Below are 13,306 nucleotides of genomic sequence, written 5' to 3'. Positions count from 1 at the left end.
GCCATATGGGGGAGGGGCCCGCTGCGACATCTGGCTTGCCCCTTGCGACCCCTGGTGACCCCTAGGTGACATCCATGCGAGCGCTTGCCGTCAAGGTCAGCGTGTGGCGCGGCCAAGGCTATCCTCCCCTGAGGCTCCTGAAGGGACAGCTGGCGCCTGAAGTAAGGAGTGGCCTTCTGACCGAAGTCACCTGAGGCAGGTGCCCGCCGTCAGAGGCCTTATGGGGCAGGGGCTAAAGGGACATTTTAAGTCCAGCCAGAAGGCAGAAGGTTTGGTCTGTGCTGTCCTGGGGCAGGACTTCCTCCTTAGTAGGGCTGCCACCTGGCTGTGTTTTTTGAACTACCTCGTCTGTACGTTTAATTCCAGGCTGGTAAAAATATTGAGAAAAGCTGTGAAATTCAGGTTCTAAGAAAGGAGGCAACCCCAATCTTATACACACTGCGCTGACACTTACAAAGGGTATTCCTGGTGCAGCAGGGAAATGTGCCCCCTGGAGACATCTTGCAGTCACTATGTGGACAAGCAAGAGCTCTGGAGCTCTGGAGCTCTCAGCTGATCACAGCAAGATGGAGTGCTTTCAGATGTTATTTGGAGTGAAAAAAAGAGCTGTGAGAAAGCTGTGTGATATTGTGAGAAAAGTCAATTAAAGAAGAACTAGTGGTAATGAAGCATTTGTAATTGAAAGGTTTCCTAATGTGTTTGAATCCATGAAAAGTGTAAAATGAAAGGTTTCCTATAAGAAATGTAAGTGTAGAAGTAAAAAGTGTAAGGAACTGCGCGTTCCCTGACCGGGAATCGAACCCGGGCCGCGGCGGTGAGAGCGCTGAATCCTAACCACTAGACCACCAGGGAGCAGGCACAGGTCGTCCACCACCACCCAATATAGAAACAAGAACTGGTCAGCAGGCTACTCAGGATCCCATTTCCTATTACAGGAAAATTAAAGCAGACATGCAAGGACACACCATTTTCAGGCACAGCATGAAGAAAGAAATTGACTGCACCTCAAATGCACTCACAACTCTTCACACTTTACAGCTCTCCAAGACCTAGCACACCCTCATAAGACATCCCATCCTTCAGCAGTAATAGCACTTACACACTTAACTAGCAGGAAAATTCAGAAGTACAATTAAAGGGACGATCAGTGCTTCTTCTCAGAGCCCCGATAGGAGGGCAGCTCTTAGCTTTCCCAGGTCAACGCAGGCATCTCCAGCTCTACATGTGCAGGCTTTTACTTAAGGTGCTGGGACCTGCACTCCTCTTTTACAATGCTGTGTATAGAACTACGAGTCCCACAATGCAGTGTAACACATGACCTGCTTTCGATAGTCATGGAAGAACCTCGGAACTAGAAAAGCTCTGATGAGATTAGTGGGTGGGCACGTCCGGGTCACTGCTTGTTTTCCTTTCTCAGTGTGTCTGTAAATTATACAACTTTACACTTTATCTAAAGATAAAAGGTTTCACCTTCCTATAAAACAATTCCTCCTTCAGAGTGTGCCCCAACATTTCATTTACTTAGTGTGAGAAAACAAAATAGCTTAAATGCATTTTTTTTATCATGCAGTACTTTCCTTTTTATCTCATGAAAAATCCTTGATTCCACCTTTCCTTTTTCAAGGAAGTAGGCAGGAAGTTTAAATGAAAAGGGAGAAATGGTTGTGAAAAAGAGTCTTAGGTCCAAATTGTGGGTGCTAGATTTTGAAAGGTACTTGATGGCATGAATAAATGTTTCGATTTGGAGGAGGTGTGTGGATGAAAGAAAAATGGGCGTACTCTGTAGTATGAGTGTGAGATTGTAAACGGTATTTGAAGTAAATATTGATTGCTGGTGCTCTGAAAATGTAGGTTTAAGCCTTTAAAAGAAGAGGCAGTTTCCAAGTGGAGGAATTGAACCCCAGTCTCCCAGGCAGGGACACTCTCCACTATACTAAGTAGGAAGAGATATTTTTGTGTGTGCTGAGCAGCTCCTTCTTCTGTCCAACCCGCCCTCTCTGTGCCAAGCGTCTGAGTTTTTCCATTTCTCACTTCCTTCCCACCCACACGGGGGGGCAGAGCTGGCTTAAGGATGCTGCAACTGTTGCACTCGCACTGCTCGCTCATATGCACGGGGGCACCCACCTCAGGGGGGGGGGGGCGCTCTGCTTAGTCTCAACTTAACATTTAATACAACCTGCTGCAGAGTTCCTTCCCTTTACAGATTTCAGGCAACAATCAAAATGGCAACACAACTCTTCTCATTAATCTTCCTGCCAGAGAGAGCCCAGATTTTTGCCTGCTAGCAGCAGGGCCGGCTGTAGCCCTGGTGGCTGGAAGACAGTCTTTTTTGGCACCCCCCAACCCCCTTCACTCCATCACCACCTACTCGGATTCACTCACTGCCACCCGCCAAATGTGCCCCTCATCTATCCATAGCCCCTCTCACATAGATTAGATTTGTTTTAAAGAGCTGGATAGCTGCTTGACTATCCAGACAGCTCTCCACATTAGATATGGTTCTGTTCTTTGCGTCAGGCACATGAACCCTCTACGCTATTTTATATCTAGTCAAAGCTGCCTCTGGACAAAACCACCAACTCTCTCCCTAGCAGGAACGGTAATCACAAGAGGTATCTTGGCATTTTATTTGCTTTCTGTAGTTTGGACACACAAGGAACTTTCCAGCATGAGCTTTTAAATCGCAAGTTTCGTAAGTTATTGCTAAACACAGCGCCCCCCGAGGTCAGCAACTCCAATCCTGGTCAGCACCCGGTGCGGCCGCACTGCTCGCACCTCCCTAAACCCGGCCCTGAGTGGCAGTTTTGCATCGCCATGAAATTGTCATGCCGTTGAGGTCAGTGTGTGACGTGGCCAAGGCTATCCTATTTGAGGACTCCGGGAGAGACAGCTGCTCCCTTAATGAAGGAGTGGCCTTCTGACTGAAGTCACCTGAGGCAGGGGCCCACTGTCAGAGGCCTTATGGGGCAGGGACCCGCTGCAACTCCTGGCTTGCCCCATGCAACCCCTGGAGAACCCTAAATGACATCCATGTAAGTGCCTACTGTCGAGGTCAGCAAGGTCAGTGTGTGGCTCGGCCCAGGCTATCCTATCTGAGGTCTCCTGAAGTGACAGCTGCCACCTTAAAGAAGGAGTGGCGTTCTGACTGGCGCCAACTGAGGTAGGGGCCCGCTGTCAGAGGCCATATGGGGGAGGGGCCCGCTGCGACATCTGGCTTGCCCCTTGCGACCCCTGGTGACCCCTAGGTGACATCCATGCGAGCGCTTGCCGTCAAGGTCAGCGTGTGGCGCGGCCAAGGCTATCCTCCCCTGAGGCTCCTGAAGGGACAGCTGGCGCCTGAAGTAAGGAGTGGCCTTCTGACCGAAGTCACCTGAGGCAGGTGCCCGCCGTCAGAGGCCTTATGGGGCAGGAGCTAAAGGGACATTTTAAGTCCAGCCAGAAGGCAGAAGGTTTGGTCTGTGCTGTCCGGGGGCAGGACTTCCTCCTTAGTAGGGCTGCCACCTGGCTGTGTTTTTTGAACTACCTCGTCTGTACGTTTAATTCCAGGCTGGTAAAAATATTGAGAAAAGCTGTGAAATTCAGGTTCTAAGAAAGGAGGCAACCCCAATCTTATACACACTGCGCTGACACTTACAAAGGGTATTCCTGGTGCAGCAGGGAAATGTGCCCCCTGGAGACATCTTGCAGTCACTATGTGGACAAGCAAGAGCTCTGGAGCTCTGGAGCTCTCAGCTGATCACAGCAAGATGGAGTGCTTTCAGATGTTATTTGGAGTGAAAAAAAGAGCTGTGAGAAAGCTGTGTGATATTGTGAGAAAAGTCAATTAAAGAAGAACTAGTGGTAATGAAGCATTTGTAATTGAAAGGTTTCCTAATGTGTTTGAATCCATGAAAAGTGTAAAATGAAAGGTTTCCTATAAGAAATGTAAGTGTAGAAGTAAAAAGTGTAAGGAACTGCACGTTCCCTGACCGGGAATCGAACCCGGGCCGCGGCGGTGAGAGCGCTGAATCCTAACCACTAGACCACCAGGGAGCAGGCACAGGTCGTCCACCACCACCCAATATAGAAACAAGAACTGGTCAGCAGGCTACTCAGGATCCCATTTCCTATTACAGGAAAATTAAAGCAGACATGCAAGGACACACCATTTTCAGGCACAGCATGAAGAAAGAAATTGACTGCACCTCAAATGCACTCACAACTCTTCACACTTTACAGCTCTCCAAGACCTAGCACACCCTCATAAGACATCCCATCCTTCAGCAGTAATAGCACTTACACACTTAACTAGCAGGAAAATTCAGAAGTACAATTAAAGGGACAATCAGTGCTTCTTCTCAGAGCCCCGATAGGAGGGCAGCTCTTAGCTTTCCAAGGTCAACGCAGGCATCTCCAGCTCTACATGTGCAGGCTTTTACTTAAGGTGCTGGGACCTTCACTCCTCTTTTACAATGCTGTGTATAGAACTACGAGTCCCACAATGCAGTGTAACACATGACCTGCTGTCGATAGTCATGGAAGAACCTCGGAACTAGAAAAGCTCTGATGAGATTAGTGGGTGGGCACGTCCGGGTCACTGCTTGTTTTCCTTTCTCAGTGTGTCTGTAAATTATACAACTTTACACTTTAACTAAAGATAAAAGGTTTCACCTTCCTATAAAACAATTCCTCCTTCAGAGTGTGCCCCAACATTTCATTTACTTAGTGTGAGAAAACAAAATAGCTTAAATGCATTTTTTTTATCATGCAGTACTTTCCTTTTTATCTCATGAAAAATCCTTGATTCCACCTTTCCTTTTTCAAGGAAGTAGGCAGGAAGTTTAAATGAAAAGGGAGAAATGGTTGTGAAAAAGAGTCTTAGGTCCAAATTGTGGGTGCTAGATTTTGAAAGGTACTTGATGGCATGAATAAATGTTTCGATTTGGAGGAGGTGTGTGGATGAAAGAAAAATGGGCGTACTCTGTAGTATGAGTGTGAGATTGTAAACGGTATTTGAAGTAAATATTGATTGCTGGTGCTCTGAAAATGTAGGTTTAAGCCTTTAAAAGAAGAGGCAGTTTCCAAGTGGGGGAATTGAACCCCAGTCTCCCAGCTCCCAGGCAGGGACACTCTCCACTATACTAAGTAGGAAGAGATATTTTTGTGTGTGCTGAGCAGCTCCTTCTTCTGTCCAACCCGCCCTCTCTGTGCCAAGCGTCTGAGTTTTTCCATTTCTCACTTCCTTCCCACCCACACGGGGGGGCAGAGCTGGCTTAAGGATGCTGCAACTGTGGCACTCGCACTGCTCGCTCACATGCACGGGGGCACCCACCTCAGGGGGGGGGGGGGGCGCTCTGCTTAGTCTCAACTTAACATTTAATACAACCTGCTGCAGAGTTCCTTCCCTTTACAGATTTCAGGCAACAATCAAAATGGCAACACAACTCTTCTCATTAATCTTCCTGCCAGAGAGAGCCCAGATTTTTGCCTGCTAGCAGCAGGGCCGGCTGTAGCCCTGGTGGCTGGAAGACAGTCTTTTTTGGCACCCCCCAACCCCCTTCACTCCATCACCACCTACTCGGATTCACTCACTGCCACCCGCCAAATGTGCCCCTCATCTATCCATAGCCCCTCTCACATAGATTAGATTTGTTTTAAAGAGCTGGATAGCTGCTTGACTATCCAGACAGCTCTCCACATTAGATATGGTTCTGTTCTTTGCGTCAGGCACATGAACCCTCTACGCTATTTTATATCTAGTCAAAGCTGCCTCTGGACAAAACCACCAACTCTCTCCCTAGCAGGAACGGTAATCACAAGAGGTATCTTGGCATTTTATTTGCTTTCTGTAGTTTGGACACACAAGGAACTTTCCAGCATGAGCTTTTAAATCGCAAGTTTCGTAAGTTATTGCTAAACACAGCGCCCCCCGAGGTCAGCAACTCCAATCCTGGTCAGCACCCGGTGCGGCCGCACTGCTCGCACCTCCCTAAACCCGGCCCTGAGTGGCAGTTTTGCATCGCCATGAAATTGTCATGCCGTTGAGGTCAGTGTGTGACGTGGCCAAGGCTATCCTATTTGAGGACTCCGGGAGAGACAGCTGCTCCCTTAATGATGGAGTGGCCTTCTGACTGAAGTCACCTGAGGCAGGGGCCCACTGTCAGAGGCCTTATGGGGCAGGGACCCGCTGCAACTCCTGGCTTGCCCCATGCAACCCCTGGAGAACCCTAAATGACATCCATGTAAGTGCCTACTGTCGAGGTCAGCAAGGTCAGTGTGTGGCTCGGCCCAGGCTATCCTATCTGAGGTCTCCTGAAGTGACAGCTGCCACCTTAAAGAAGGAGTGGCGTTCTGACTGGCGCCAACTGAGGTAGGGGCCCGCTGTCAGAGGCCATATGGGGGAGGGGCCCGCTGCGACATCTGGCTTGCCCCTTGCGACCCCTGGTGACCCCTAGGTGACATCCATGCGAGCGCTTGCCGTCAAGGTCAGCGTGTGGCGCGGCCAAGGCTATCCTCCCCTGAGGCTCCTGAAGGGACAGCTGGCGCCTGAAGTAAGGAGTGGCCTTCTGACCGAAGTCACCTGAGGCAGGTGCCCGCCGTCAGAGGCCTTATGGGGCAGGGGCTAAAGGGACATTTTAAGTCCAGCCAGAAGGCAGAAGGTTTGGTCTGTGCTGTCCTGGGGCAGGACTTCCTCCTTAGTAGGGCTGCCACCTGGCTGTGTTTTTTGAACTACCTCGTCTGTACGTTTAATTCCAGGCTGGTAAAAATATTGAGAAAAGCTGTGAAATTCAGGTTCTAAGAAAGGAGGCAACCCCAATCTTATACACACTGCGCTGACACTTACAAAGGGTATTCCTGGTGCAGCAGGGAAATGTGCCCCCTGGAGACATCTTGCAGTCACTATGTGGACAAGCAAGAGCTCTGGAGCTCTGGAGCTCTCAGCTGATCACAGCAAGATGGAGTGCTTTCAGATGTTATTTGGAGTGAAAAAAAGAGCTGTGAGAAAGCTGTGTGATATTGTGAGAAAAGTCAATTAAAGAAGAACTAGTGGTAATGAAGCATTTGTAATTGAAAGGTTTCCTAATGTGTTTGAATCCATGAAAAGTGTAAAATGAAAGGTTTCCTATAAGAAATGTAAGTGTAGAAGTAAAAAGTGTAAGGAACTGCGCGTTCCCTGACCGGGAATCGAACCCGGGCCGCGGCGGTGAGAGCGCTGAATCCTAACCACTAGACCACCAGGGAGCAGGCACAGGTCGTCCACCACCACCCAATATAGAAACAAGAACTGGTCAGCAGGCTACTCAGGATCCCATTTCCTATTACAGGAAAATTAAAGCAGACATGCAAGGACACACCATTTTCAGGCACAGCATGAAGAAAGAAATTGACTGCACCTCAAATGCACTCACAACTCTTCACACTTTACAGCTCTCCAAGACCTAGCACACCCTCATAAGACATCCCATCCTTCAGCAGTAATAGCACTTACACACTTAACTAGCAGGAAAATTCAGAAGTACAATTAAAGGGACGATCAGTGCTTCTTCTCAGAGCCCCGATAGGAGGGCAGCTCTTAGCTTTCCCAGGTCAACGCAGGCATCTCCAGCTCTACATGTGCAGGCTTTTACTTAAGGTGCTGGGACCTGCACTCCTCTTTTACAATGCTGTGTATAGAACTACGAGTCCCACAATGCAGTGTAACACATGACCTGCTTTCGATAGTCATGGAAGAACCTCGGAACTAGAAAAGCTCTGATGAGATTAGTGGGTGGGCACGTCCGGGTCACTGCTTGTTTTCCTTTCTCAGTGTGTCTGTAAATTATACAACTTTACACTTTATCTAAAGATAAAAGGTTTCACCTTCCTATAAAACAATTCCTCCTTCAGAGTGTGCCCCAACATTTCATTTACTTAGTGTGAGAAAACAAAATAGCTTAAATGCATTTTTTTTATCATGCAGTACTTTCCTTTTTATCTCATGAAAAATCCTTGATTCCACCTTTCCTTTTTCAAGGAAGTAGGCAGGAAGTTTAAATGAAAAGGGAGAAATGGTTGTGAAAAAGAGTCTTAGGTCCAAATTGTGGGTGCTAGATTTTGAAAGGTACTTGATGGCATGAATAAATGTTTCGATTTGGAGGAGGTGTGTGGATGAAAGAAAAATGGGCGTACTCTGTAGTATGAGTGTGAGATTGTAAACGGTATTTGAAGTAAATATTGATTGCTGGTGCTCTGAAAATGTAGGTTTAAGCCTTTAAAAGAAGAGGCAGTTTCCAAGTGGAGGAATTGAACCCCAGTCTCCCAGGCAGGGACACTCTCCACTATACTAAGTAGGAAGAGATATTTTTGTGTGTGCTGAGCAGCTCCTTCTTCTGTCCAACCCGCCCTCTCTGTGCCAAGCGTCTGAGTTTTTCCATTTCTCACTTCCTTCCCACCCACACGGGGGGGCAGAGCTGGCTTAAGGATGCTGCAACTGTTGCACTCGCACTGCTCGCTCACATGCACGGGGGCACCCACCTCAGGGGGGGGGGGGCGCTCTGCTTAGTCTCAACTTAACATTTAATACAACCTGCTGCAGAGTTCCTTCCCTTTACAGATTTCAGGCAACAATCAAAATGGCAACACAACTCTTCTCATTAATCTTCCTGCCAGAGAGAGCCCAGATTTTTGCCTGCTAGCAGCAGGGCCGGCTGTAGCCCTGGTGGCTGGAAGACAGTCTTTTTTGGCACCCCCCAACCCCCTTCACTCCATCACCACCTACTCGGATTCACTCACTGCCACCCGCCAAATGTGCCCCTCATCTATCCATAGCCCCTCTCACATAGATTAGATTTGTTTTAAAGAGCTGGATAGCTGCTTGACTATCCAGACAGCTCTCCACATTAGATATGGTTCTGTTCTTTGCGTCAGGCACATGAACCCTCTACGCTATTTTATATCTAGTCAAAGCTGCCTCTGGACAAAACCACCAACTCTCTCCCTAGCAGGAACGGTAATCACAAGAGGTATCTTGGCATTTTATTTGCTTTCTGTAGTTTGGACACACAAGGAACTTTCCAGCATGAGCTTTTAAATCGCAAGTTTCGTAAGTTATTGCTAAACACAGCGCCCCCCGAGGTCAGCAACTCCAATCCTGGTCAGCACCCGGTGCGGCCGCACTGCTCGCACCTCCCTAAACCCGGCCCTGAGTGGCAGTTTTGCATCGCCATGAAATTGTCATGCCGTTGAGGTCAGTGTGTGACGTGGCCAAGGCTATCCTATTTGAGGACTCCGGGAGAGACAGCTGCTCCCTTAATGATGGAGTGGCCTTCTGACTGAAGTCACCTGAGGCAGGGGCCCACTGTCAGAGGCCTTATGGGGCAGGGACCCGCTGCAACTCCTGGCTTGCCCCATGCAACCCCTGGAGAACCCTAAATGACATCCATGTAAGTGCCTACTGTCGAGGTCAGCAAGGTCAGTGTGTGGCTCGGCCCAGGCTATCCTATCTGAGGTCTCCTGAAGTGACAGCTGCCACCTTAAAGAAGGAGTGGCGTTCTGACTGGCGCCAACTGAGGTAGGGGCCCGCTGTCAGAGGCCATATGGGGGAGGGGCCCGCTGCGACATCTGGCTTGCCCCTTGCGACCCCTGGTGACCCCTAGGTGACATCCATGCGAGCGCTTGCCGTCAAGGTCAGCGTGTGGCGCGGCCAAGGCTATCCTCCCCTGAGGCTCCTGAAGGGACAGCTGGCGCCTGAAGTAAGGAGTGGCCTTCTGACCGAAGTCACCTGAGGCAGGTGCCCGCCGTCAGAGGCCTTATGGGGCAGGGGCTAAAGGGACATTTTAAGTCCAGCCAGAAGGCAGAAGGTTTGGTCTGTGCTGTCCTGGGGCAGGACTTCCTCCTTAGTAGGGCTGCCACCTGGCTGTGTTTTTTGAACTACCTCGTCTGTACGTTTAATTCCAGGCTGGTAAAAATATTGAGAAAAGCTGTGAAATTCAGGTTCTAAGAAAGGAGGCAACCCCAATCTTATACACACTGCGCTGACACTTACAAAGGGTATTCCTGGTGCAGCAGGGAAATGTGCCCCCTGGAGACATCTTGCAGTCACTATGTGGACAAGCAAGAGCTCTGGAGCTCTGGAGCTCTCAGCTGATCACAGCAAGATGGAGTGCTTTCAGATGTTATTTGGAGTGAAAAAAAGAGCTGTGAGAAAGCTGTGTGATATTGTGAGAAAAGTCAATTAAAGAAGAACTAGTGGTAATGAAGCATTTGTAATTGAAAGCTTTCCTAATGTGTTTGAATCCATGAAAAGTGTAAAATGAAAGGTTTCCTATAAGAAATGTAAGTGTAGAAGTAAAAAGTGTAAGGAACTGCGCGTTCCCTGACCGGGAATCGAACCCGGGCCGCGGCGGTGAGAGCGCTGAATCCTAACCACTAGACCACCAGGGAGCAGGCACAGGTCGTCCACCACCACCCAATATAGAAACAAGAACTGGTCAGCAGGCTACTCAGGATCCCATTTCCTATTACAGGAAAATTAAAGCAGACATGCAAGGACACACCATTTTCAGGCACAGCATGAAGAAAGAAATTGACTGCACCTCAAATGCACTCACAACTCTTCACACTTTACAGCTCTCCAAGACCTAGCACACCCTCATAAGACATCCCATCCTTCAGCAGTAATAGCACTTACACACTTAACTAGCAGGAAAATTCAGAAGTACAATTAAAGGGACGATCAGTGCTTCTTCTCAGAGCCCCGATAGGAGGGCAGCTCTTAGCTTTCCCAGGTCAACGCAGGCATCTCCAGCTCTACATGTGCAGGCTTTTACTTAAGGTGCTGGGACCTGCACTCCTCTTTTACAATGCTGTGTATAGAACTACGAGTCCCACAATGCAGTGTAACACATGACCTGCTTTCGATAGTCATGGAAGAACCTCGGAACTAGAAAAGCTCTGATGAGATTAGTGGGTGGGCACGTCCGGGTCACTGCTTGTTTTCCTTTCTCAGTGTGTCTGTAAATTATACAACTTTACACTTTATCTAAAGATAAAAGGTTTCACCTTCCTATAAAACAATTCCTCCTTCAGAGTGTGCCCCAACATTTCATTTACTTAGTGTGAGAAAACAAAATAGCTTAAATGCATTTTTTTTATCATGCAGTACTTTCCTTTTTATCTCATGAAAAATCCTTGATTCCACCTTTCCTTTTTCAAGGAAGTAGGCAGGAAGTTTAAATGAAAAGGGAGAAATGGTTGTGAAAAAGAGTCTTAGGTCCAAATTGTGGGTGCTAGATTTTGAAAGGTACTTGATGGCATGAATAAATGTTTCGATTTGGAGGAGGTGTGTGGATGAAAGAAAAATGGGCGTACTCTGTAGTATGAGTGTGAGATTGTAAACGGTATTTGAAGTAAATATTGATTGCTGGTGCTCTGAAAATGTAGGTTTAAGCCTTTAAAAGAAGAGGCAGTTTCCCAGTTGGGGAATTGAACCCAAGTCTCCCAGGTCCCAGGCAGGGACACTCTCCACTATACTAAGTAGGAAGAGATATTTTTGTGTGTGCTGAGCAGCTCCTTCTTCTGTCCAACCCGCCCTCTCTGTGCCAAGCGTCTGAGTTTTTCCATTTCTCACTTCCTTCCCACCCACACGGGGGGCAGAGCTGGCTTAAGGATGCTGCAACTGTTGCACTCGCACTGCTCGCTCATATGCACGGGGGCACCCACCTCAGGGGGGGGGGGGCGCTCTGCTTAGTCTCAACTTAACATTTAATACAACCTGCTGCAGAGTTCCTTCCCTTTACAGATTTCAGGCAACAATCAAAATGGCAACACAACTCTTCTCATTAATCTTCCTGCCAGAGAGAGCCCAGATTTTTGCCTGCTAGCAGCAGGGCCGGCTGTAGCCCTGGTGGCTGGAAGACAGTCTTTTTTGGCACCCCCCAACCCCCTTCACTCCATCACCACCTACTCGGATTCACTCACTGCCACCCGCCAAATGTGCCCCTCATCTATCCATAGCCCCTCTCACATAGATTAGATTTGTTTTAAAGAGCTGGATAGCTGCTTGACTATCCAGACAGCTCTCCACATTAGATATGGTTCTGTTCTTTGCGTCAGGCACATGAACCCTCTACGCTATTTTATATCTAGTCAAAGCTGCCTCTGGACAAAACCACCAACTCTCTCCCTAGCAGGAACGGTAATCACAAGAGGTATCTTGGCATTTTATTTGCTTTCTGTAGTTTGGACACACAAGGAACTTTCCAGCATGAGCTTTTAAATCGCAAGTTTCGTAAGTTATTGCTAAACACAGCGCCCCCCGAGGTCAGCAACTCCAATCCTGGTCAGCACCCGGTGCGGCCGCACTGCTCGCACCTCCCTAAACCCGGCCCTGAGTGGCAGTTTTGCATCGCCATGAAATTGTCATGCCGTTGAGGTCAGTGTGTGACGTGGCCAAGGCTATCCTATTTGAGGACTCCGGGAGAGACAGCTGCTCCCTTAATGATGGAGTGGCCTTCTGACTGAAGTCACCTGAGGCAGGGGCCCACTGTCAGAGGCCTTATGGGGCAGGGACCCGCTGCAACTCCTGGCTTGCCCCATGCAACCCCTGGAGAACCCTAAATGACATCCATGTAAGTGCCTACTGTCGAGGTCAGCAAGGTCAGTGTGTGGCTCGGCCCAGGCTATCCTATCTGAGGTCTCCTGAAGTGACAGCTGCCACCTTAAAGAAGGAGTGGCGTTCTGACTGGCGCCAACTGAGGTAGGGGCCCGCTGTCAGAGGCCATATGGGGGAGGGGCCCGCTGCGACATCTGGCTTGCCCCTTGCGACCCCTGGTGACCCCTAGGTGACATCCATGCGAGCGCTTGCCGTCAAGGTCAGCGTGTGGCGCGGCCAAGGCTATCCTCCCCTGAGGCTCCTGAAGGGACAGCTGGCGCCTGAAGTAAGGAGTGGCCTTCTGACCGAAGTCACCTGAGGCAGGTGCCCGCCGTCAGAGGCCTTATGGGGCAGGGGCTAAAGGGACATTTTAAGTCCAGCCAGAAGGCAGAAGGTTTGGTCTGTGCTGTCCTGGGGCAGGACTTCCTCCTTAGTAGGGCTGCCACCTGGCTGTGTTTTTTGAACTACCTCGTCTGTACGTTTAATTCCAGGCTGGTAAAAATATTGAGAAAAGCTGTGAAATTCAGGTTCTAAGAAAGGAGGAAACCCCAATCTTATACACACTGCGCTGACACTTACAAAGGGTATTCCTGGTGCAGCAGGGAAATGTGCCCCCTGGAGACATCTTGCAGTCACTATGTGGACAAGCAAGAGCTCTGGAGCTCTGGAGCTCTCAGCTGATCACAGCAAGATGGA

General features: G+C 48.9%; 4 non-coding genes across 4 annotated transcripts; all 4 read right to left on the bottom strand.

Annotated features, from left to right (window-relative positions):
• Positions 1–780: 780 nt before the first annotated feature.
• Positions 781–852, bottom strand: TRNAE-CUC (transfer RNA glutamic acid (anticodon CUC)). The gene has a single exon. It is a non-coding gene; the product is annotated as a tRNA-Glu (tRNA).
• A 3,108-nt stretch (positions 853–3,960) lies between these two features.
• TRNAE-CUC (transfer RNA glutamic acid (anticodon CUC)) lies at positions 3,961–4,032 on the bottom strand. The gene has a single exon. It is a non-coding gene; the product is annotated as a tRNA-Glu (tRNA).
• A 3,117-nt stretch (positions 4,033–7,149) lies between these two features.
• On the bottom strand, positions 7,150–7,221 carry TRNAE-CUC (transfer RNA glutamic acid (anticodon CUC)). Its single transcript has one exon. It is a non-coding gene; the product is annotated as a tRNA-Glu (tRNA).
• Positions 7,222–10,329: 3,108 nt separating this feature from the next.
• On the bottom strand, positions 10,330–10,401 carry TRNAE-CUC (transfer RNA glutamic acid (anticodon CUC)). The gene has a single exon. It is a non-coding gene; the product is annotated as a tRNA-Glu (tRNA).
• Positions 10,402–13,306: the final 2,905 nt, after the last annotated feature.

This window comes from Pleurodeles waltl, unplaced genomic scaffold, assembly GCF_031143425.1.
Source record: "Pleurodeles waltl isolate 20211129_DDA unplaced genomic scaffold, aPleWal1.hap1.20221129 scaffold_86, whole genome shotgun sequence".
Lineage (NCBI taxonomy): Eukaryota > Metazoa > Chordata > Amphibia > Caudata > Salamandridae > Pleurodeles > Pleurodeles waltl.
The sequence above is the reverse complement of the archived record's forward strand: the minus strand, read 5'-3'. Positions and strand labels throughout refer to the sequence as shown.